The sequence below is a fragment of the Cheilinus undulatus genome, linkage group 14 (assembly GCF_018320785.1).
Source record: "Cheilinus undulatus linkage group 14, ASM1832078v1, whole genome shotgun sequence".
Lineage (NCBI taxonomy): Eukaryota > Metazoa > Chordata > Actinopteri > Labriformes > Labridae > Cheilinus > Cheilinus undulatus.
In genome coordinates this window covers 12,577,484-12,604,242 of record NC_054878.1, presented here as the reverse complement: position 1 = coordinate 12,604,242, position 26,759 = coordinate 12,577,484, and the positions used below count along the sequence as shown (strand labels likewise).

At 39.1% G+C, this 26,759-nt stretch overlaps 1 long non-coding RNA gene across 1 annotated transcript in view; it reads right to left on the bottom strand.

Annotated features, from left to right (window-relative positions):
- Nucleotides 1–11,322, bottom strand: part of LOC121520879 — a 59,814-nt gene extending 48,492 nt beyond the window's left edge. The window contains exon 1 of the long non-coding RNA XR_005992812.1: nt 11,004–11,322. This is a non-coding gene — a long non-coding RNA (uncharacterized LOC121520879). The remainder of the gene's footprint in view (nt 1–11,003) is intronic.
- Nucleotides 11,323–26,759: the final 15,437 nt, after the last annotated feature.

Here is a 26,759-nt window from a genome sequence, read left to right as displayed (position 1 = left end):
TATGAAAAAGAAAGGCAGAATTATGTTTTAAAGGTCAAAATATGAGATGAAATTTTAAATTGTGAGGCTTTAAGGTCGAAATATGAGATTATAAGTCTAAGTTAGGAGTTGAAAAGGTCAAAACATGACATAAAATAAAAAATGAGTAAAAAAAATTAAATATGGCTTGATATTTAAAATTTTACTTAAAAGGAAAAAAAGGACATAAGTCAAATCTATAAATTTGAAAAGGCAAAATATGAGAACTTGTATGAAAATAATAAGTTTAAGTCATTATTGTGAGATGCAAAATTGAAAAAAATGAAATGAATACACAATTTCTTGATGACATTCTGACTTTTAATGCAGTTATTTTTTAGCCTTTGTTTTTTCAATTTTTTATGACTCGAGGATTTTTTAAATAATCAAAGTTACGTTTACATTTTTGTACTGGAAATCTGCAGACCTCACTGGGCCACTTATAATAAAAATATGATATGATCTTGCGGTATAACCATACAACGGGCCAGATTTGGGACCTGGGCCTTGAGTTTGACACCCCTGAGCTACAGGATATTCAGATCTGATTTTTAGTCTAATCACCCAGCTCTAGTCTGTGCTCTCTCTTTTCCCCTTTCGCCGTAGAAAAACACATTCCAGCTGTCAAATACGTTCATTCATGTCCTCTCATATAAAACGCTCTGTGACTACCTGCCTGTCCCCTAAAGCAGTTATAGGTGTAAGTGCTCCCTTTCAGCACTTGTACCCCGACACTCCCAGTAGCTGCATGTAGAGCTGTCGCCCTTGCTGACACTTCAGTCACATATTTTCAGAGTGCAAGCGTGGATGATGTAGCATGAAAACTGCAGAGATTTAGAGAAAATTTAAAATACTGCCTTAGTGAAACTCTACACTTTAAATACACTTCATATGGAAAATTCTTTTCACACATTTTTAGAAAGCTACAGCTGGAGATGAGCATTCCAACTGCAATAATCCTTTTCTTAATTACTAAATTTTGTGGTCTATTAAACATCTGAAAGAAGAGAAAAATGTCTCACTAAATTAACAATAATGCCATTAAATAGCTCATTCAGTCAGACCAACTGTCAAAAAACCTAAACATATAGCCTAATGTATAATTTAGCGTGATGAGAGGCAGAGAAAACAGGAGCTCCTCAGTGTGAAAGCGGCAGCCACACAGCTGTGGCATTTCTGTGTGAAAACGGATGAATGAAATATAAAGTTAAAATAACTCACTGAGCCACAATGAGGGTATTTTTCTGTCATATGAACCCATCACTGAAGGTGTACCAATTAAACTGTCAGGGAATAGCTCCTCATGAAAAAAGGGCTTATATTTTTGAGTGTTTGAGTTTGGAGTATGTTGATCTTCTGTGGCGCTCTTCATGAAAACTGGTCGATAAGAGAAACTTTAAAAAAGGCTGAAAATAGATTAAAAGTTCAACTAGTTTTCTAAAGGTGGAGCAAAAGCTGTAGAAAAAACAATGTGGAGGTAGAAAAAAGAAAAAAAATAAAGAACTGCAAAATTTATATATGGATAAACCTTGAATGTGAGGGCGGATACAAGCTGGAAATTAAAGTTCAAACAGTTGAAATAGCTGAAAGTGATGGATAAAAAATTAAAAATGAAAAAAAAAAAAAAAACCCTCCAACAATATATGGAGGGTTGTTTCTATAGATGGATATTTGGTGGAAGTGAATAAACTAGAGAGATGTCTGGTACAACACATTTCCAAAAAGTAGGGGTGGGCCCTCTTTCTTTAACAACAGTCTCTAAACGTAGGGGAAGTGAAGAGACCAGTTGCTAGAGTTGTGGGTGGGTGGGAGGGTGGGGGTGTTGTCCCATTCCTGTCTCATGCAGGACTCTGATATTTCATTTTATGATGTGCCAAATGTTTTCCAGACAGGTCAGCAGTCGGACTCTTCTACTGTGAAGCCATGCTGTTGTAATCAGTGTGGCATGTGGTTTAGCATTGTCTTATTAAAATAGTCAAGGCCTGCCCTGAAAGAGATGTTGTCTAGATAGGAGTGTATGATGCTCTAACATTTATATCTACTTTTCCACTGACAGTGCTCTAATAGGCACTAATGCAACCATCAGACACTAAAGCTTTTGAACTGTGCTCTGATAAGATGTTGGATGGTCCCTCCCCTCTTTAGTTCACAGGCCATGGTGACCCTAGTTTCCAAAAAAAAATTAAAATTTTCACTCATCTGACCACAGAACAGTTTTCCATTATGCCTCAAACCAATTTAAATGAGCTTTGGCCCAGAGAAGACAGTGGTGTGTTTACATAAGGCTTCTTATTTGCATGATACAGCTTTAACTTTCATTTCTAGATTGCATGTTGAACTGTGTTAACAGACAATGGCTACGTTTACATGAGAGCTTTAATTCTCCTTTAATTCAGAATAAAAACTAAATCCTCTGTAAAAAGATAAAAAATGACCTCGTAAACACCTAATTCCGAATGAAAATGACCATTCTGAATTTAACTTAAATCCGAAGTAAGTGGCTGGTTTATTCTGATCTTAAATCTGAATTGAATAATTCCTCGATCACGTATACGTTCATTCCGCTTTTAATTAATTTTGGTTGTTCTGCGTATGCTCGTTCCCTTGTCCTGTCCCCCTGTCCAATCAGAACTCTTCCCAACCCCCAGACCTTAAGCGAAACTGAATAAAGGCGATTAAACGTGTTTTCCATGTAAACCTCAATTCAGAATTACTATTTCCATGTAAACTCGAAGGAGAATACTTTAATTCCGAATTATTTGATTCTGAATAATTAATTCCGAATTAAAAAACATCGTGTAACTGTGGCCAGTGACTTCACAAAGTGTTCCTGAACCCCTGCAGTGATTTCCAGAACAGAATCATGTCTGTTTTTAATGCAGTTCTTCCTGAGGGCCAAAGGATCACAAGCTTCTGATTTTGACCTTCAGCTGTGTCCCTCGAGCACAGAGATTTCTCCTGGTTCTCTAAATGTTTTGATGATATTATGTACTGTAGACGGTGGAATTTTCAAAGTCTCTGCAATTTTACATTGAGGAACATTTTTGTGAAACTGTTCCACAACTTCGTAGATTGATGAACAACTGCAAACGTCTCTACTTCTGAGACTGTGCCGCTATGATAAGACACCAGTCTTGCTACTGATCTGTTGCCAGTTAACCTAATGAGTTAAAATGTTCCTCCAACTGTTTCCATAGGTACCATTTACTTTTCTAGCCTTTTGTTACTAAGACTTTTCACAGTAATGTGTTTCAGTTTCAATATCTGATATGTTGTGTATCTTCTATAATGAATAAAATACAGGTCTATAGGATGTGCAAATTACTGCATTCTGTTTTATTTACATTCAAACAGCACCTCAACTGTTTTGGATCCAGGGTGTTCTGAGTAAGTGAGATAACATCGGGGGTTTTGTTATGTATTGCTTTCAAAAATGTCCAAAAACTATGTTAGGGATATTACAGACATTATAACTGTTACCATTATGATGCTACATAGTCTACTTCAACCATCCATCTGAAGCCACTCCAAGCTACCATCACACACTCAGGCAATTTGATTTACCAGTTAATCTAATGAGCGTCTTCACTCTGGAAAGCCTGAAAACTTGCAAACCCAACACAGAAAGGTCTTCAATGAGGAGGAATTATCACTCAGAATCATAACTCCATGAAATACTCATCCCTTAAAGTAACATCATCACTCCTTCCTTTCAACTCAATTTAACCTTCTCTTATCAGTATGGAAGTTCTGTCCAAAAGAGTCATTTTCACATTTTATTTTGCATTAATTATGGCTGGGTACTCTAAGTGACATTAGTTTTACAAAAGGTTTTTCTCTTGATTAGTTTTATATTACAATTTCATTTTTAAATAGGTCATTTGCTACTCTGTAAGGCTATAGAGGACAAAAACAAATGTCCACCTCCAAAATATAGATCAATGAAAAAAAGTTTTAACCAAATTTTTGGGTCAAAACTTAATGAACTTCAGTCTTGATCAAAACTACAAAATATTTAAACACTTTAAGGATTTTAAAGGGAAAAAAAGGGTATATTTTGTTTTTCTTACAATACCTGATGGGGGCTAGGGCTGATTTTTAAAACACAGTACGTCAAAGTTAAGCAGCAACAGTAAGCGAGTTATTCCAGAGGGTCATGTCCCACAAATACTAGTTAGAATGGGACATTCAGAAATATAATAACCACATTACACTATGAATGGTGACTTAACCTTTCCCATTATGACTGCAGCCACTATTAATACAACATAGTGAGACCGGTGCGAGATAAACAGTCAGATAAAAATGGTGCAAAATGTAACTTTGCATCTACAGAAAAATCCGGAATATAAGCTAAAGTCTCTTTCTTGGAGTCTCTCAAAAAGGTTTAATCTATATATCTGTCAGCATTAATGCATTATTTTTAAAGCGATTAAGGTGCATAATTGGTGCATTCCTTTTAAGAAATAAATTCAATGCTTTATTGTCCCTTTCAGCTTTGGGTAAGTCATTGTAAGTCTCCCTGCTGCCACAGAGATGTCAAAATATATCTCAGGACAAGTCAAAAGTCATCTACATCCTGTGTTATTAAAGATTTACACTTTTACCATTACCTTATTTCCTTTCAATCAAGGAAAAGTTCCTTTTTCTGTGGTTAAGTTCATGTCTTAATCAGAGTTTTGGTTGGCCTACAGTTAGTCTTTGGCCTGTTTCTCAGGTGGATGGGCAAATTATATGCTGTGTTACCTAGACGATCTCTTGCAAGAGTCCTTTAATATAAAAAAAGTGATTTCAGTTTAACCTACTCCCAGTTCCGCACTGGGTTTGCTTCTCTAAGTAGGCAGCACATGGCTAATTTAGGTGGTGAATTTTCACGTGATCAACATGGATGACATCAAACAAAGCCTATCTTCGAGGAGGCTTCGAGCTTCTGAAAACTATGCAGGGAAATCGGTTGCAAAGAAGGATTTTAATTAGCCATCACTGCAGGTAATAAGAAAGCTGAGCAATATAAACACCAATGTGGCAGATGGGACAAGGATCAACTGAGGAGAAAGTTGTAGCGGACTTCAGTGAGTGGGTAAATCTACCTATGACCAGTTCTCAGATGAAGTGTATTCAGCACTGAGTCATGTCATGCAGAAAGGCATGGATTGGTAAGGCCAATGGCAGGAGCACCATCTCACTTCCTTTCAGCTTGGAGTTCATGCTTGGAGCGTCCTAGCTAATCCGTATCAGCGATGACCATAACTTCAGCTATGGAAAGAGCCATTGATGAAAGGATGGCTGTACTAAACTAGCCACAGTGGACAGTTTTTTTTCTGTCTTTGGGACTACTCCAAAGAAACTACGATGATTTGATTTTACTGTTTTAAAGGAGGTTACAGTTGAGATCATCAGTTTATTGGTGTGGTCAGTGGAGGATGGTATTTGACTGTTTTAAGTTGCTAAGTTATGGTAGCATCTAATGTGCTAATGTGCTAACTCAGAGCTAACGTGATGCTAAGAATTTAATTGTTTGCTGAAACAACTTACACAAAGACAAATAAAAGAATGGCTTTCTGCAGTCATTTCCAATGTCTGATCATGTGTAATGTGTGTAAACAAGCAAGATGAAATTACAAGGAAACAATTACATAATTTCAGGGCACTCTGATACAGACATAAATCTGTATCCGAGTGGTTTTTTTTCTGTTTAGTGCTGTAAAATGCAGGCTATAAGTCACATGGCTAGCAATACTTGTTCTAAATGGACTGAATTCTAGAGGACTGTTGGTCATTTTGGGCATTTTGGAAAAAAAATTCTAGTGAATCTCTGGTACTAATCATCAATATACATGAAGTTCCATTTTTTCTTTCAAAATAGAAAGTGGAAAAACAGTGAAAGAAATTCCATGGTTTAGCAATGTTGTAAGGCTGTCATGTGATTAAAAATGTTAATCATGTGTTAACCTTTTAGCAGTATCTCTTTTTACCATATGGAGGTTGCCCATCTAGTATGTGAGGAGTTTTTTCAGTGAAACCAGCAATCCAGTAATCTACAAGGTTTATGTACTTAACCCTCGCTCCCTTATAATTTGAAGCATGGTTGAGGCCAGTATGTCCAGAAATCAGACATGCAGGTAAGTGTTAATAAAATAATCATTTATCAACATTTTTTTAATTCACTGCTTCAAATCTCTTCAACAACTTCAGCCCTAATGTTAAAAAAAAAAAAAAAAAAAAAAAAAAAAAATCAATGTTAGACCCTTTTTATGCCAGTTTTTGTACACGTCACTGTTATTTTTTACGGAAAAAAAAAATAACGCAAAAACACCGTACTTCCCTTATAAAATGGTCTAGAAAGAAAAACTTTTAAAAATAAAACCACAACTTTAACCCTGACCACTAAAAAAACAAACAAACAAACAAAAAAAAAAAACAAATCATATGCGAGCGAATGGATTTGTTCATGTTAGGTTTATTTTATGTACAGGCATAAAAAATCAGAGGAAAATTGTAGGATATGAATCATGAACACGCGCATTTCCACCTCTAACAAAAATGTGACCCCAATTACAAGTATATATATAAATTTACTGCATATTAGAGATATGATATATTCTCTCCTATTGATTGAAAGGACCTTTTCATCCTCATGCATGTCCATCCACTTGCTATGAAGTGAGGACAAAGTTGAAATTGTCTAAATGTCCCCTTTTCTTAGTCCCAGACTGCAGAACCCGAAGTAGCATTTTCGACTGTCAACACTCCACTTATGGCATGTCCAACTGTAAACAAAGATGCAGATTCACACCCGTGCACACACGTAGGAGCACACAAACTTTTCCTTACACATGTAGCCCACTCTCAGACATCCATATCTAGTGGCACGAATCGTTTCATTTAATTCTGATGATGTTTAATGGATGAAGTAGCGCTTCAAACACTCTGAGTCCATGGAAGAAATCCTGCATGCGTGTTGCTGGATCACTGTGGAATGGTGAAATTTAGAGCCCTGGTGACTGATTGACTGCATAGAAAAGGTTGCTATAAGTTGTTTTGGTGCCATAGACACAGTCAAAAAATGTGTTTTTAATGGAAGTCTATTGTCTAGATTTTAGACAAACAAGGATGGAAGGAGTTATTTGGCGTCAGTAGAGTTCCATGGGCAACACATTTTTTTTTTTTTAATATGAAGAAAAATAATAACTTTGGTCAAATTTAATAAATCAATCTATAAAAATGTGACTATCAACTCAAAATAATGATGATAAAAATGATGAATGTCCTCAAAATGGACATAGTAGAATCCGAGGGTTAGAGGTATACTCCCTGTTTTCTTGGCATGTACGTTTTTAACCTAACAAAGGAGAAAAGCAGTTGAAAAGTGACACCAAACCCCGCCGGTCTGGCCTTTGTTGTAATGTCCTTTAGTACATTCTGAGCAGTGAATTGGCCACTTTCCATACACAATGAATGGGGTTACATTTTAATTGCATAGCCCAGGTATATAAACAGTAAACATTAGAGATGAAAGAATAGTACTAAAAGTAAAGCTCGTGCATTTTACAGTACTTTTTCATTTCTACCTAATAAGATAATATATTTTATTTAACAGGCATGTTAAGTATGTAGGGAACAAATTTGGGCCATACAATTTCATCTCACTGTACCTATAATGGATGTAGTAGTAACAGAAAGAATGTGCATATTGCCTAAAAACGCCTAATACTGTAATTAAATGTTGGAAGGTCTGCCTGGGCTTGTGAAGTTGTGTTGTTGCACACTATTGGCTGTAATGTTGACTCATTAATCACTTATTGGCAGCCATGGTGTGGGGATCTGGCATGCTAGGGTGCATTAAGTAACCTGACTATAAAAAAGCTTTGTTAAATAAAGTTCATCCAGGGCAGCATTCCCTGGCATTAAAACAACATCTTTTGATCATAGAGATGTGATTATTTCCTGAGAAGTGTGCTGTGTTTACCTGTGAGGAGCACTGAAGCACTTTTCACCCATTTAAATAATGAGAGCATCGCAAAAGATGTTAGTAATAACTGCTACTGTCTCACCCCAGACACTTTTAAAGTTATCACTGGAAACATTCACAATTATTTTAAATTACTTTCTGCCTGGAAAGGAAAGAGCACGCGGCTGATTTCTGACCGTACAGCGGCCTTCACACCATTCAGAATATTTAAAACACCTGAGAGAAAATGTGAACACACTCTATTATCATTTTTTAAATAATGTGTACCCAACCTTTTCCTTCAAGTCTCCTGGGGGCCACCCATTAAAATCATTAGCATGTTTAAACTTTGCTTTAGCGGGATTCATCACCCCAAAGGTTGACAGGGTAAGTTCAGGAGGTCAGGGAAAGACATGGCGAACAACAGCCGGTGAACTAGAAAGAAACATGGCAGCTATGAATAATGCATGGATAAAAGGTTTTATTTAATGGCTTAAAACTTTAAAAGTTGATCTTTGCTTTCAGCTGAGGCAGCTTCTTTTTTCTAACTTTGTGCATCAATCCTCCAGACTCAGCTTGTGAGAAACACTGATTGGTTTAATTATGTTTGCAGTGATTAAGGCTCTTAATGGTACTCATCTCAACGTGAGACATGAATCACAATGATTCCTAGATGCACCATTTGGAGAGGCGCTTTAGAGACAATTGTTTTCTTCAAGTATTTATCACTTTTTTTTCCACACATTTAACACTAGAAGGGCCAGAACTCCAAACCTACAAGACCATTAGTTCTCAACTGGTGGGTCTGGACCCAAAAGTGAGTTGTAAAGCCTTTTTCAGTGGGTCACAGATGTGGGCCTGGGGACTAATTCCCCCAAATTGTCTATGAGATGCTTTAAAACATGCATCTTTTGTCCTGTTTCATTGTTTTGTTACACCTTTTGTACTATTTTAGGTACAAGCTCTATTATTTTGTTATTAAATACATCTGACTGACCAAAAAAATCTCCAGAATTCTCCTTGATGAGTTGATGGTGGGTCCTGTGACCCAACCAGTGGAGAACCACTGTTCTAGTCCATGAGAGGTCATCGTGTCGGGATATCATAAAATAAAACAAAAATGTATATTTTAATGAAGTCATGTGGGCATTTTTTCAACATATTTTGGCATCACATATAACACAATGTAATAATTCCATACAAAAACACCTGTATTTGCAATAGATAGTTCTAACAGTCAGAGAGCAAGAACATGATAACAAGCTGTGTCTCATTTGATGATGAAATGTTCAATTTGACCTCCTTTTATAGTAAGATACTAGGAACTATTTACAAAAATATATATTTTGGAGGTGTAATTGTCCACCTGATCACTGGAAATTTTTTTGCGTGACTTTTCCCTTAAATACTACATAGCTTTTACCACCTACTGTCATATATTTATATTTACCAATATTTTTACTCCAACAGTACAGAGCCATTATTAGCTCATCATTTTTGTGAATAAGATCATTTGCTATTAGTTAAACCAGACAAATAATGTTTCACTACAGGGGAAATTTTACAAGCTAAGCTAAAGCAACACAGCAAAATAAACTCAAGACAGCAGACCACTTCTGTGAAACACCATCTCTGTCAGGACAGAAATACATGCTAAACCTTTCAAAATAAAATTAGAATAGACTTCTCATTTGATTTATGGCAAGAGTTAAGCTTCCAAATATTAAAGGTAAAAAACCTGGCCTCTTAAATCTTATTATAAAATGTTTTTATAAAGCTGACAATGCTGTCTAGTTACAACAGAAAAGCGTGTCCTATATGTCACACTCTGACACAGCTAACATAGCTAAGGCTAAAGCTACGTAAGCTACATAGATATGTAGGTAACATAGCTAAAGCTTTGGCCAACAAAGATACATTCACTTTTGCTACATTTACTGATGCTGACATTTGCTTAAGCTAATGTGGCTACATAGCTTATGTTAGCCACACTAGTGTCATAGCTACATTGGCTTTAGCTTTGGCTGTATTTGCCATGTTACCTATGTAGCTAACGCTATGTGAGCTTTAGCACTGTTTGCTAAAGCTCAAGTTACAAACTAGCTACAATGGCTCACAAAGTAATGTTAACTACGTACCTAGCATAGCCACGTTAGTTTTTGCTAACGCTAACAAAAGCTAATGCTAGCAAACACTGGTGTTTCTACTGCTAAAAGAGGTCTATATATAAAATGTAAATGTCAGACTTTTTAATGAATAACAAACAAACTGGTGAAATAGCAAAACTACATCATTCATATTTTCATTTATTGGTATTGATATTTTTTCATGTTATTGTAATATTGTATTGTGTTTTGAAGTTTTCATAACCATTTAATTTGTAATTTTTTTGTCAATGCTAATTTTGCACATTTATTCTGACCTCCAGCGTATGTAATAATACTGTGTTTTAATTTGTTAATTATGGGGTAAATTTGATTTACAAAAACAGAATGAAATGTTTGATGCCAGACAAAAAGTGTTTTCCGTTGTCTCTCTCCATACCAGCTGGTTACAGGTGATGTCTTCGTATGATCACGCCAGGAATTATCAGTCAAACCAGCCCTTGATCAGCACCACAGAACGTTACATTAATCCTGACTAATAAAAGCCTGAATACTTCCTCAGCTTTGTTTAATTGAACAATCAAACATCTGAAATCGAATAGGCACCCTACCATGAGAAATGATGAACGCTGTAAAGCAACCAAGATGAAGCTGCCACTACAGAAAAATGTATCAATTTAAGTTCAGTAAAAGCTCTGCAATCAAACGGATTGCCAGCTAGAAGTTTTCTTTGTCTTTAGTGCAATAAAAAAAAAGTTAGAATACAGACATCTTTAGGAAAGTTAGGGACCAGCAGGATAGCAGTTTTTAATTCAGCAAAGTTATACCTATGGCAGTCAAATGACTCTTTCTAGTGTTAAAGCCACTCAATCCCCAAGTTCTGCTCACAGGAGCTGAAAAAACTTGGCGAATTGAAGAGAGCCACTCACCGTCTTAAGACACTTGCTGGTCATGGCAGGGTCAGGTAAGAACAGAGGCACAGGGAGAGCGCAGCCAGCGACCTCACGGCATTACACTCATATCCTAGCTCGACTCGCAGACACGAGGAGGAGACCGAAGGGGCTCGTTAACTTGAAAGCGCGGATGGAGGGCGGTGGGCTCACTGGAGTGTGTCAAGAGGAAACTGCAGGCACCAGTCAGTCAGGCCGACGAGAGACAGCGAGAGGGCAAGGAACGAGACAGACAAAAGCAGGGAGAATTCAAAGACGCCAGCAGTTTCTTCTTCCTTTTCCTCCTAGCTTTCTCTGGTGTAACTTAACCCCCGAAGAGCCCCGGCAAGCAGACACATAGAACCAGTTCCAGACCTGTCCTGCACCAGCGGCTGCTGTCTCTCCCCCCGTCTCTCTCTCTCTCTCTCTCCCCGTTTTCTCTTCCCTCTGTGTTTTTTGGTATCATTTAACTCTTGAATCCGTGGCCCGGCGATGAGCTCACCGCAGGCTCAGGTTTCAGCGCCTTTACTGGAATGCGAGGGCAGCCGCACAGAGAGGCAGAGGTGCTGGGGAGGTCAAAGGCTACCGGGCTGGTGTTGTAGGAACAGAGAGGAGAGGGGTGTCTGCCATCTGGGGGGAGCTCCAGAGGAGGGATATCAGAGGGGCCTGGAGTGCCGAGAACAAAACAGGAGTTACAGGGGTCACGGGTTACGGAAGTTGCGAGGCCAGGCTACCTTTGACAGCTCTGGAGGCGACGGACTTGGAGACACAGAGTACATTTACACGCTCAAATACACGCACTCACTCACTCACACGACCTCTCCTAAGTGCTAGATTTATTGCTCACTCAGAGACAAGGGTGTTTTCTTCAGGGACAAAATCTTTTCTTTGTCTTTTGTAGAGCTGCTGTTTCATATTTTTGGACTGCTGGGTCAAACATGACTTACAATAAAACTACAGTGTGACAAAAGAGTCACTTAGACTTAATACAACTGAATAAACGGTGGGATAGTTTAAATTCAAATTCATTCAAAAGAGAATTTGAGAAGTAAAATGGAGAAAAAAAAACAACTTTCTTCTCAGACAGGCACAAAAAAAAAAACCATCATTTTTCATTTCCTCAAAGTTGTCAGATGATTCATTTTAAAAATCCAAAATAATGACAGAATTTTGATCCATGATCACGATGGCATTTTCAGCTGGATGTTTAAAACTTATTCTGCATTTTAAGACAGAATTTGAAGTCTGCATGACAATCTGCTACTCCTGTGTGGTCTAAAACCAAGATTTTATTGAGCAAGATGGTTTAAAAATGCTTATTTTGCCTAATATTCTGTAAGCGTTTAACATTGTTTTACAAGCGGTACATTAGGAGTGCATGTACAAAATGACTCACTTCAGGACTTCTGATTTAGCAGTTTAGTTACTTTGTCTATGCAATCAACAAAGTTAAGGTTAATAATTAAATCAAGAAATCTGCTCAAAAGTCTTCATTTGTAAATTTTTAAGTTTCTAATTTGTGCCGTCTTACTCAGGACTTCTACGGGGTCCTTCCCTGGTCCATCACAGCTGTGCTCCAGTTTGATTGTGTCAAAATCCGCTGACCGCGTTTACGTACGCAGCACAGAGCAGCAGTGCGAGAACAAAAGTGGTATTATGTGGATTTTTGTGTTTCTACCATGAGTAAGTAACCTATTAATAAACAAATGTGTTTCCTCTCGTTGCTCTGACCTGTTGACTCTGAGCTCTGCTACGCCCCATTATGACGTTTTGTTGATGCAGTAAAGTGGAATATGATCTGGCATTTGTATGCTGTCAACACAGAGTATTTAATTCTGAAATTTAACCGGATATTTTGACTTGCTGCCCCGCTTGATCTGCTCCTTTCTGAATCGGTGTGCAGGGCTCCGGAGCAAAGCCTGTGGAAACACTCTCATTGACTGAAACAAAATCGAGACAGACTGAACACATATCTGGTGAAATGAAGGGGTTATGGTGCATACTCAGAATTAAGAAATTCTGAGTTGCCAGTTGGATACATCATCACAGATGCATCCTGAACTCGGAATTCCGACAGAGAAAATCGGAGCAGTTTTGGCACCCCGAATTACCGACTAGCAACTAGAGCACAGTCCACTTAGGTGTGATGTCATCCTATCTCCAATATCTGACTTCCAAGGTAAATGGAACGCATCATTAATCTCAAGGTACTTTATTTTAAGATTGTAAAAATAAATAATTAAAAGTTATTTTTAAAAAGCCATGGAGGGCTTTGAAAAGGAAGCATTTTAGAAAGTAAAGAGCTTCTGGTAGATTTAAAGTAACAACAAAAAAAGAGCTTGCTATGGATAAAAAGTAAATACAGGGTATAGTATAAAAAAAATAAAAAGATACGCATGACATCACAGGGCTTACATTTGTACGGAATTGTACACTTATTTTTTTTTCTTCTTCTTTTTAAATGATATGAAACATTCAGTGGATTGGTGGTATTATTTTCCATTACTGTGGAAGCAGCCAGGAAGACAGTGAAGTAGTATCCAGCTGCTTCCTGCTATGGTAACTACAATTCACCTAAACTACTAAAGCTTGAATCTAATTTGATTTTTAAAATTCAACATATTAATTTTTTACTTTATAAACCTTGATGCTGACAGCTTTGATTCAGCCCTGATTTACAGGCTATATTCAACTGTAATAGTAATATGATTTTTCCTAAAACTGCAACAAAGCTTTAACTGAATGTTTATAAGATGTCATACAGCATAGCCAGTGAGCAGATTTCACCTGACCGGCAAAATGTTTTGCAAAAATGGTACATTTTCAAAAAAAAAAAATTACATGGTATTTTATTGTTAAAAATTTAGCATAACTAGAGAAAAATAGCAGCAAAAATATCTATAATATGCCATGACATTGTTACATTTGGCAGGTCAAATGAAACTTAACTGGAAAAATGAAGAGCTGTTGGGAGCTGAAAGAGTCAGCTCTTCTTGCTGAGCTGAGCCAAATGGCCCCGATCACGGAAAAGAGCCGGTATACCCATGATTATGATTCAGCCCTTATTTAGGTGCTATATTTGACAGGAGGACAGGAAATGCAGGATGGCACACAGTTATTACCAGAAGGATCAAATTTAAATTTGAGTGTAGAAGGAGGACCTAAGTCTGAGCAAAAACCAAGGCCAGATTAAATAGAAACGGGTCATGAAGAAGATTGTTTTTCTTTTTACTTTATTTCTTTCTACACTGCATCTGGCTAAAACTTATGTCCTTGTCCATGGAACATTTTGAACTGTGATGCTGCTAAGGTAACTCCACATTTACCTGCTCACTTTTTATACTAACATTGTCTTCTCAACCTAAAATATTTTCAAGCTAACAGGCAAATTTTAGAAGTCACATGTAGCTTTGGTAAACTAAAAACAAGAAGTGGTTAGGGCTGTGCAAATAATGTGTTTTAATGGATTTCCTCATTTTGTCATAAAGGATTATCTGACCTTCCTGTCTCTTTAAATGATTAACTCTACAGAGTGACATGTATGTTGAACTGCAGGGCATCAAACAGTTAAAGTGAACTTTGTTGACCTCATAGATGTATTCAGATTTGGAGGATGATATGCAAATGAGCAACTGTCACCGTCACACCTGCTGTGTGCTGCATTTGCATGTGTTTCCATAAAGCAATGCAAAAATATTGCAGGTGCAATGTGAGCTAATTACATGGTGTTTATGCCACCTGTGGCAGAGCAGCAGAGATGAGAGGAGGTGCTGCTAACTCATGCTCAAACTTGACACAAGCCCCAGGAAGAAACTAACACCAGAGAAGAAGGTATTGTAAGTCCGACTCTCTCATTCCTCACAGAAATGACAAAGGCTAACTGAGCTGGCCTGGTATTTATTTGTTTAATGTTTTGCTCGCTGACATTCTGCTGTTTACGTCCCTTCCTCTCTTCTGTGCAAGCTAGCTTTGAACTGCAGCTCTGTCGGCCCGCCGCTGGGAATGTGTGGTCTTTATTAAGAAGAGGAAGTGTGCGAATGAGCACTGCAGGCCCAACATCTCAGGAATCTTGATCCTTTTCCCCCTTGTGGCACTTTTCACAAGCGGGGCCAGCTAATCGCTTACACTGATAGCAGGGTTCTGTATGAGGCCCCTCGTTCTTAGAGAAAGAGGCTGAAACATGCCCCCCCACCCTCTCCCTCTCTCCCTCATTCCCCCTCTCTTGGTTTAGGTTGCATGCTGGGGAGTAGGCTTGCATTCTGTTTGTGCAGATGAGTGTCAGAGCGGGCACACCCTCTGCGGGCCTGTTCCCATGGGAACGGCGGTGATAGCAAACAGCTTGTTTTTGTGTTTTTTGGCAATGTAGCCACAGCTGGAATACTGACATGCACTGGGGAGGTCTGATATGCAAAAATGTTGCCAGGTAGGCTTTACGTTACGAGAATGTTTTCCCTTTGACTTTCTCCTGTGTGTTGTTACATTCACGCTGAGATATTTGGTCCTACAGCTGCAGAGGAATTCACTGTTTTTCAGCCATCCAAGAGCGATGTTGATCAGACGAAGTCTGGGTTTCACAACTGACAGGCTGAACTTGTTCTGGAGGGTTCACAATCCTCAGGTGAATCATCAGATCCGTTTTAGTCTAATGACTTCAGGTTAGTGTTACACGTCTCCACACGCTTGGCCGACAAACACTTGGCCTCGTCTCTGACCTTTTTGTGTCTCAGAGGGAGTTCTACGCTACATAAACAGGAAAATAAGTTTGGAAACACTCACCTTGTCCTTAAAATATCAGTTGATAACATCACTCCAAGGGTAAGCTGACTTCATTAGCATATCTGTAACGCTATACCTCCTGATCTTTACCTAAAGCGACTCTTTACACTTAGGACTTATTTGCATTGGCACTGGACCACCTAGTTAACACAGAAAGGCTTGAAGTCCAAACATACTGGAAAGATTGTACGACATCGTTTAGACAGCTAGATTACAAAAGCTGTTATCTCTGATGACAGAGAAAATGAAACTCAAAAAGTGTACATTTTAATGACATTTTCAGTGTTTTTGTCACCATAAGCAGCAAACACAATTCATAGAAACACCTGTATTTGCAATTGATAATTCTCCTAAAACTCTCATAACAAGAATCTAACAACTGGCTGGATCTAATTTGATGATGAAATTGTTAATTTTGATTCCTTTTATTGATAAATATTCAAATCCATGTCATGAACAGACTGTTAAAGGTGCAACATGTAAAATTTAGCCCAGCAGCATTTAGCGAAGTAAACTAGAAGGCCTATCTAAATTAGTTTAATTGCCAGAATATGTAAATTGCTTTGGTTTTGTTTACTTAAAATTAGCCTTTATTTTTATACATAGGGAGAGTCCCCTATATGGACTCCGCCATCTTGGTTTTTTTTTTTTCAATTTGCATGTGCCTACAGTACTACAGAAGGGTATGGAAGCCCATTTCTGCCACTTGAAAAGAGAAAAATGTGTAAGTTAGGTAATTTAAAAAGTGAAAAAAGAGAATCCTAAGTCATTATTATGAGATACAAAGTCGAAATTAACTGCTTAAACCTGCAGTACTATTCTTTCAGTCATCACCCAGAGTTCATGACCACAGGTGAGGGCTGGAAGCTACATCAACAGATAAATTGAGAGCTTTGCCTTCTGGTTCAGCTCCCTCTTCACCACAATGGTCTAGTACAACATCTACAGTTCTGCTGAAACTGCACCCATAGGCCTGTCAGTCTCGTGGTCCATTCTGCCCTCACTCGTGAACAGGGCTTCAAGATACTTAAACTCCTTCACTTGGGGAAAAGACACACTTACCACCTGGAGGGGGCTAGACACCATTTTCCGTCAGAAAACCATAGCCTTGGACTTGGAGGTGCTAACCTTCATCCTGACCGCTTCGCACCCAGCTACAACCCACTCAAATGTCTACTTCAGGTCCCCTGTTGAAGGAGCCAAGAGAACCACAACATAAAATTCTGAGATCACCCAACCAAAAACCTTCTTACCATGGCTGCATCTGGAGACCCAGTTCAGGAAAATCCCAAACAGAATCAGGGATAAGGGGGAGCCCTGAGGTCAATACACACCAGAAACGTGTCCACTTTGTACCTCGTGTGGAGACAGTTCTCCCTTTGGTTTTAAAAGGACCTGATGGCAGAGGCCCTGGGACCCCATAATCCTGCAGTACACTCCCAAATGACCCCTGTCGGACATAGGCCCTCTCAAAGTCTACAAAACAAATGCAGACTGGATGAGCTGACTCCCATGTTCCTTAAAAAAGCCATGCAAGGGTAACGAGTAGATCCAGGATCAGGATGGAATCCACATTTTTCCTCCTGTATCTGAAGTTCGACAATCAGCTGGAGGCTTTTTGCCATCACTCTAGAGTAGACTTTACCACAGGAGGCTGAGTAGTGTGGTACCCCTATAATTGGAGCACACCATGTGGTCCTCTTTTTTAATTAAGTTACTAAACATCTTAAATTAGTCCAATAAGAAGCTGGAGATAAAATACATCAGAGACCAGCAGCATTGTAACTTTTAATGCAGCAGTGTTTTATGTATTATAAATGTGAAAACAGTCAAAACGACTGCCATGGTCTGTCTAATGTTAAGGCCTTTTGCATTGGCACTGAACAACCTAGTTAAGTTGTGAACAAGCAACGAATCGCAGCACAAATGGGGACAAAAAAAAAAGCCTTGACTCATTCCTTTGAAACTTCAAACTGTGATGAAAACAAAAATCTGCTCCTGCAAAGCCTGCCACGATAAATGTTGTACAGACAAATTCCATCCCCAGCTGTATCCAAGTACAAAGAGCGTCCCCCGCCGCCCTTCAAACATCAAAAAGAGCACAAGTATAACTCTTTTTATTTTTTTTGTTTTTTATTAATATTACTCACACAGAGCTAGGGGGTGTTTGGAATGAAATTAAAGCGTACGTTCATTGTGCAAACCTCACTTTATGGTGTTTTGGAGTCCTAAATGAAAACATGCTCTGGGAAACCCTTCACAAGGCTTCTTGCTGAGAGAGCAAGCTGCACGGAGAGCCTCGCCTCGCCTCTCCTGCCGCCCTCTCGCCTGGGACGGCAGGGTAATTACATCATTTGGAGATGGAATGAAAGCACTTTACAAGCGAAAGTAAGTGAAATGCTTTATTGCTCGCGGAATTGCCAATTAAAAAGCAACACCTGGAACACAGAAGCTCAGCTAAAAGAGCCCTCTCCCCCAAATCAGGCCTTTAACCAGTCTGTCCCCTGCTCCACTGAGGCCCCAGGAGGGTATTTTTATTTCCATCTTTTCCCCCGTCTTTATTTGTGAAAAGTTGCCGACAATGCACCTTCACATTGGCGCACATAGCCCATAAGTCACCTAAGCCTGACGTGCTCTTGAACGTATTAATAAAGCCTATTTCCTCAGGAGAGCATATGGCATGGCTACAATGTAAACCTGCACAGGGCACGCTTCTGAAAAAGAAAACAGTCATGATTCTCTCCAGCACCCAGTCCACTCTACAGTAGGTAACCCACTATCCAACATACACATACATGTTTAGTCCAGACATGTCCAGTCCCAGCTGTGTTCAATGCTCACTTCTGTTTCCCCCAAGAGAGAGGAACAGGCCTAACTGAGCAAACAGAGAGGTGGAGAAATGAAAAATGCCTTTCATTTTCTCCCACTGCTTCTCCAGAACACCAACAGCCGCTATCGGAGCGTTACAAAGAGCTCCAGTCATATAACACTGTGTTACCTCTCCTCCTGGATAATATTAGCCCAAGGCTCCTCCAGGAGTAAGATTCCAGCATCAAGCAAGGACCTCTGTGAGGTTGTACTTTCCTAAACTAAAAGTCAAAGCTATGTGCTAATGCTCTTTTGCTGTTTAGCCTAAATCAGTCATTTTTGTCATGTTCAACATTGTAGATTAGCATGGTAAATAATGCAGTTTAATAATATTAGACCCTGTGGTCAATGCTGCTGATGTGTAAAGCGTCTGAAATCAAAATAATGCAAAGGGAAAGGTAAAGTTGAAGTTCAAGCTGATGAAGAATGGCTATGTTTAAAGTTACAGTGTGTGAAATTGGTTATATTAGTCAAGACAGCCTGGCTGCATCAGTTAATCTCTGAAGGCAACTCTCACAGACCGTTCATCTGAGACGTTGTAAATCTCAGAATGGAAAAACACACTAAAACCTGTGAAATTAAACTGGATTAAATTTTTGTTTAGGGTTAGAGTAAGGGTAAAGGAAAGGGTTAGGCTACCAAAGGTTAAAAGTTTAAACCTTGACCTAAAAAGAACCTGAGAACAAAATGTTTAATAAAGCCAAGTAAACAGTCTGCTTACAGGAAAAAAGCTAGCATGAATATGTAGCTGCATTAGCTATATACATAGCTAAAGCCGCGCAAACAAAGTAGCTACTCAAACTATGTATCTATGTAGCTAGGTTAGCTTTAGTTCACATTACTAAAGCTTACATTGCTAAAGCTAACTAAGGTATAGATGATGTACATAGCTATGTAGTTAATGTAGCTAAATATGAGATCAAAAGCAGCTAGGTAGCTAACATAGCTATATGTCTACATAGCTATATAAGCTTTAGCTTCTTTTGCTAAAGCTGACATTGTTAAAGATAACTTAGCTACATTGGCTAATGTAATGATATTAATGACATTGCTAGTGTAACTATGTTAGCTTTAGCTAAGGCTAATGAGGCTAAAGCATGTATCTACTTTTGAAACGGGTCTATACATCATTAGATAAGACCTGATCTCTTTCTCTGTTTCATCTTGGACCGATTTATAGTCTACTGTGTTTGCAATGTTTCATGAATTTAACTGTGAGACTTTGTTTATCAATAAAGTCTAATTTAAAAACTAGAAAAGCACTCAGAGAGCGCAGACCTCTGCCATTAGCCCTATCTCCCAATAGTGAAGAATCCTTAAAAAAAATCCTGGATCTGTCCCCATGTGCCCCCCACCACGGCATTTGCCGATCACTCCCTCCCCGGTGAGGTGGAAATACGGTGAGGCAAAGCATTGGCTTCACTATGGGTGGACTGTCACGGTGAAGCAGTGCCTGCAGGTGCCAACAGATGTACTGACAGTCTCACCCATGGTCTCACTCGACAACTGGAAGTCATGGCAGAGGGGGAATATTCCTCTATTCCTCCCAGCATTTTGAGTATTCTCACTACAATTCCCTGTCTTTGTCTCTGTTACACTCCGACTCGTCTCCTCGACTCGGTGTGCGTCTTTCAAACTCTATAAACTCCAAAACTTTGAATAGAGACACACCCAAGTTGCTCATGTCTACCATATCCTAGTGTAAAGTGGTAACAGCGCAAAGCTCCACCATTAGCCCTATCTCCCGATAGTATAGAATCCTTAAAAAAAAAAAAAAATTCCTGAATCCAGACGGTGATCCGGATCACTCCCAAAATCTAATCAGTTCTTCCTTATGCCATTTCTGACATTTCCTGAAAATTTCATCAAAATCCGTCCGCAACTTTTTGAGTCATGTTGCTTACAAACAATCAAACGAACAAACGGACCCGATCACATAACCTCCTTGGTGGAGGTAAAAATCGAAAACTGGCTATGACTAGTTGGATCCACCTGGATTCGCTAGATTAGGGCCAAATGTCTTTGTTATCAGAGATATAGCAAAGACATTTGGCACAGATTTGGCTCAAAGCTGGCACTATTCGTTCCAGATCCAACTCAAAGCTGACACATTTCATCCCAAATCCGACTCAAAGCTGGCACAGGCTCTGCCAGTTTTGCACCAGATTTGTCCCAAAAATTAACTTGGTTTCCATTTATCTGGACCTGTTCTAGTCCAAACGGTTACAGAGCCATCATATGACTCCACACCAGATTAGGCCCATTATGGTAAAAAGACAGTGGGGCGGACTTGTTTCCCCACTTCGGACCAAAAAAAAGGAATACACCTGGCCCATGTCTAGTCCTGTTACATTTTGCTTACTGGGTATGGTTTGCACTGGTCTTGGGATTGATTCCCGGTCTTGGCTCTGTTTCGTGCATGTTTTCCCCCAATCTCTCTTCCCATGTCCCCTATCTATCTTTAGCTGTCCTATCAAACAAAGGCAAAAAAGCCCCCAAAATATTCAAAATATTTTCCAAATTAATTTCACATCATGTGATTGGCGATTTTTGTATCAATTTTAAAGAGGAATTAATTTCGCTAGAAACCCTAATTATAACCTCATTGCACTTGGAAAGAAGTCAGTGAGAATTAGTGGAAGGAGTCATATGGGAAAGACCTGGACCAACAGTAATTACCTGTTTTGTAAGTCTGCATTTTTTTTTTAACCTAATAATTAAAATCCCTTAGCTTCTGGTTACATGACTGAAAAGCCAGGGGACTTCCTAAGGCATTGGGCTTAATCTCCTGGTACCATTAAGTCCACCATAAATAACACTACCCCCTGCACTTTAACCTTAAAACTGTGGATGCCAACTTAGATTTAATTAAATGGACAAAATCAATAAGTACAAGATGAACCACAACTTCCTTAATTTAACTTTGTCTTAATACATTAGGTACATCCTCTGGCCTTCTCCTAATATTCTGCCTACACAGTAGCTGTCGTTTACCACAGTCCTGCCTTTGGAGTTCCCACTCCAGCCGACCACAAACTAAAACACCCGCAGAAGAGATTAACATCAGCCCACGCGGCCATGACGACACTGGTGACAACGACGCTGACAGGCGCTGCCATGGTTACAGCAGTCATAGGAGCACATTTGTGGTGTCAGAACGAAGGCCATATTTACTTTGCAAATGTCTTTACCAGAGGCGCTAGCTTATTACTTTTGAGCCTGACTGACAGAGTCGTGTGGGAAATGAATGGGCAGAACCACATTTGATGTGTTGCGTATTACTCGTGATACCGATTTGGTCCCTGAGGAGAGACATGAAAGGAGATGGATTCTTGACAATAAGATGTATTGTCATGAATAAGAGTGAAAGAGATGAGTAAAAACCCTGAATGGAGCTCGTAGCCCCTTTGTAGCAGCAGTCAAAGTGCCTCTTGCAAATTCAGAGCCAGCAGCCAAGTATAATGTGCCTCTCATGTTCAAATAATAGCTTCTGTGCTTTTGCACATCCTTCTAAGATCCAGTTTAGCAAGCCCAATGTTATCACATGTTAAGCCTGCATTGATTTCAGAGGCTTATATAAAAGCACAGCATCACATTTCTATATAGCATCCTCTTTCATTAAACACTGCTCGGGGTAGAAGGTCTTTCATCCATGGTTTACATCGAAGTATTCCTACAGTGGCTGGTTAAAGGCAATTCCTGTGCTTGGTTTTTATAATTGTGAGCGGGAGATCTCAGATGAAATGCAAGAATTTTAAGAGGAGCTTATCTTTTCATGAGCCATGTCAGTGGAGGACTCTATTGCCTCAAACCTTCTGGATGACATATAAGCAGCTGAAGCTAAAATCCCCCAAAAAGCTGCAGTCTCGCCTTAAGTAAACGTTAGCATGCTCGCTATACCATATGTAAATCTCACATAAGGAGGTGGATGAATGGATGTGCTTTTGAGTGCTTGTTGAAATGAGATAGAAATTCATATATAAGGCCTATGAAATCCTTGGAGGGTAAACATACATGCTGTTCAGTTGAAAGCAATCATGATAGGGTTAGCAGAGGCTAAACTCATTTCAAACTTTAGAAAATGCCAAATCGAGGGAACTCCAACATGACAGCATTGCAACCATCTGTCAGAGAGAAGAATGCAAAGCTGTCACGGACGTTGTGAGTCCTTCTTGAACTGCAGCTGAATCATCCACATTCAAACCTTCTCTTATCAGGAAAGAAAAGAAAATAAGTGAGGTGACTTGAGCCAATAATATCTCGTCACATTACCCCGGCTCTCCGAGCGTGCCTGGCACTAATGCCCCACCTGTAGCTCTGCAGCCTGTGCCAGCATCTCTGACTCAGGAGTAATATCCATTTTGACTTGCTGAAATATTCACTGGCACACCTTGGGTGCACCAGAGGAGGTGTGGAGTGTGTCAAATCAGGATAAGGCAGCAGTGTTCTCCTAACCTCTTGGAATTGCAGGTTAATCACAGTGAATCATCATAAAACAGAGCCCCAGCGGTGTTATCAGGTCAAATGAAGAAAACAGGGAGGAATCTGTTCTAGAAATAACTTTTTACAGTACATTAGTTCAGCTGCTTTAAATGGTTTGACAGTTCATTCAGAACACAGGATGTTATGACCTAAAATAGGTGCTGTGTAAACTTCTCCTGTAACTCCTTTTGCTACTCTAGTCTGCAATATATTCCTTTGTTTTAAAGTACCATGCATTTAAAAAGGACTAAAAAAAATTGACACAATGGTAAATTAAATACAAGCAATTATAAATCATTGTTCAGTAAATTGCCACCTATGACCCATACACTCATTTATCTCTATTATGAACATAACAAGTATAACTCAGTGTCACATTTGCAGTTACTTTTATGTACAGTTGAGATATCTCTAAAGCAGTTACATCTGAATCAGTCAGTGGAACATGGCTATTCCTTTAGTCAAGGCCTTTTTTTCAACATGAACTTCTTCACAAGCCTCTTAGCAGACATATGGAGACACACATTCATTTTAAGTGCAGTATCTGACACATCTTTTGCCAACAACTTTAAAATCAACTTCATGCACTGCCTGCAGTTTAAAGCAATAATTTGTAGGCTAACTATTCCACTCCAGGGTCAATGTTATCTATACTATTACCACAAAGTACCTCCTTAAAGCAGTATGTAACCTTGGCAGCAAGCATGGTTTCTTTGTGAGAAGTGCATACAGCTATGTGGCTCTAAAGCCTTCAGCTCATTTAGCCCATCTTGGTGCTGCATGTCACAATGGATGAAGCTAGTTGACTGAGTAAATGGACAAATGAAAAGAAGCAGCAGTCTGACAGTGGATGCCACCTTTGCAATAAGACTGCTTGTGAAATTTCATCCCTGTTGGATATTCTACAGTCAACTGTAAGTGATATGATTAGAAAGCTGAATTGTTTAGGAACAACAGCAACTCAGCCACAAAGCAAAGACCATGCAGAGCGGGGTCAACGACTGCCAAGGCACACGGAGCATAAAAGTCATCAACACTCTGCTGATCCCAGAGCTAAAGAGTTCTGAACTTCCACTGGCATTAATGTAAGCACAAAAACTGTGCGGCAGGAGACTCATGGAATGGGTTTTCATAACTGCACAGCTGCGGTTAAGCTGCACATCACCAAGTCCAATGCCAAGCAGAGGATGGAGTAACTGGACTATAAAGACATGGCTGGATGAGATTGGTGTGGAAGAATTTGACTGGTCCACACAGAGCCATGACCTTACTTCCATAAAGCACCTTTAGGATGAGCTGGAATGGAGATTGTTAGCCAGGCCTTCTCGTCAACATCAGTGTCTGAGCTCAAAAATGCTCTACACTATTAAAAGGCACAAACTCCCACAGAAACCCCCCGAAACCTTTAGAAAGCTATAACAGCCTTTAAAAGAGTGGAGGCTGTTATAACTGGAAAAGGGAACCAACTCCATGTATGGAAGTACTATGTCAATGCAGTCCCTGTTGTGTAATAATCAGTTGTCTGAATACTTTTGTCCATAAAGTGTATATCTGTATTTTTAATTGAAGTGGTCATGTTTGTTCCCAAAAGCCTAAGATTGCAGTTACTTTTATTTCTGCCAGAGTGGGAAAAACCATACTGCATCAAATCAGCCACTCTCCATTTTAATATATAAAAAGTCCTTTTTGTATGTGTTCTCTTTACATAAAACAGCAACATCAAGTCATCAAAACTGGCAATTAAATGAATAAAACCCTGAAAACAATTGAATATAGACCGTTTTGACTAGGACCAATGCCAATCAAAGGATTTAACCAATAATATCTTGCAGTAACCTGACACGGCAGAAAACCTTAGATACACAGTGTTTGGAAAAGGGCAGAGCCTTTAAAAAAAAAACTCGGAGGTCGATTGGATGTACGTTCTGTCTGTCACGTCTTTACGGGCCAATCACAGCAACAAAACACATGATGTCGTCACTGCTACCGAGGTGTGCATGCGCAGCTTCTGAGGAATAAACTCCATATAGAATTGCAAAATGCGAGTCATAGCGACTGTAGACAACAGTATACAACTTTTGTCAGTTTTGAAAACAACTCACTGCTGTTCTTTGTTCTTCTTTTAACAAAGAAATGTCATCAAGTTCTGATAAAACTGGCATTTTAGCAGCATCCACGCTAATGTCTTCTGCCATAATTGCACCGGCCACTTGTTGCTGCTTGCTTACCTCATGACTCCGCCACACCCGAAAGTACTGCCCCTCATCGCTAATTGGTCCTGTCACTTTCTAACCGGACCCAAATGGTTCAGACAGGATCTTTGCCAGATGGATTCACCACTGAGGAACAAGGAAACGGGCGTATCCATCTGCATTGCAAGGTTAATCCTGTAGTGTTTTACAAAGAACTCTCAGAAGTTAATTTTGGCAACTCACAGTAAAACATTATTTCTCATTATGATTAATTGTGATTAATTAATTACAAAGCTTAGAATCAATCAGATACATTTTTTAATCGTCTGACAGCACTCCAAAGTTTTGGTTTCTTCACTAAATCTCACATGAGGAGAAAAACTGATAATAATGACATTCCTGATTGGTGCTGTCAGCTGTTCACAAAGCATTAGAAGGGTTTGCAGGACAAACCAGAAAGAGCATTTTGAACAGCTTTTCTCCCGCATTCAATTAGCAGTTTCCTATGCATTATGTTCCTTTAACCTTACAAACTGCCACTGGAAAACAAGTCCGATGGCTCTGTCATTACAGCCACTGTAATAAAATATGTCCTGTTCTCTGGCTATATAAAAAATAAGACTAGTCATTTTCTAATTAATAAAAAATATGTGCAAAGATTCCCCATATTGTAGCTTTACTGTGATCATACAGCAAAATGTGTCTTTTCCTGGGGGAACACCACCATGCACCAAACTCTGAACAGTCTCTTTGAGGAGTATAACATCAAGAGAAATCATTAAAATGAAAGTACAACTGTAAGGCAAGGATAAGACAGAATATATGCTCTTATTTCTTAATTAAACAGTAAGCACTACATAAAACAAATAAAAGCAACAGGAAAAAAAAATCTTATTTTAAACCTTGTCTCTTTATTTCTGTTAAGGTCACAGCTAACAAAAGTTTCAGATTGCATGATTTCTTTTCATCTGCTTTGACTTCTTTTCAAATTACGATACTAATTAAATTTAATTAGTTGCCTCTGTAGGCATCACCTACCATAAGCTGACAACAACAGAAATAATGGCAGAGCTTTTCTTTTACTTCACACATAAAGAGAATGTGTCTGAGTTTGTATTTGGCATAGAAAGCCTTGCAGATCAGTCAATAATGGAGTGCATGTATCCGTAAAGTGAATATCTTGTCTTTCTGCCGATTCATTCCCTCCCCTCGCTTCTTAAGTCTGCAGACTTTGATACATAGAGATAAACATTGAGAAATGAATCAAACTGTATCAATCCCTCACAGCCTGATTCGTCTCAGTACCGTCTGGATTCCACTCACCATCCACCTGGTGTGTCCTGTCCAAATGTTTATCTCTTCCTTCATTTGTTCAGCTGTCTTGTCAACTCTGCAGACACACAAGCACACAGACAGCACAAAGAGTACACAGTGTGCA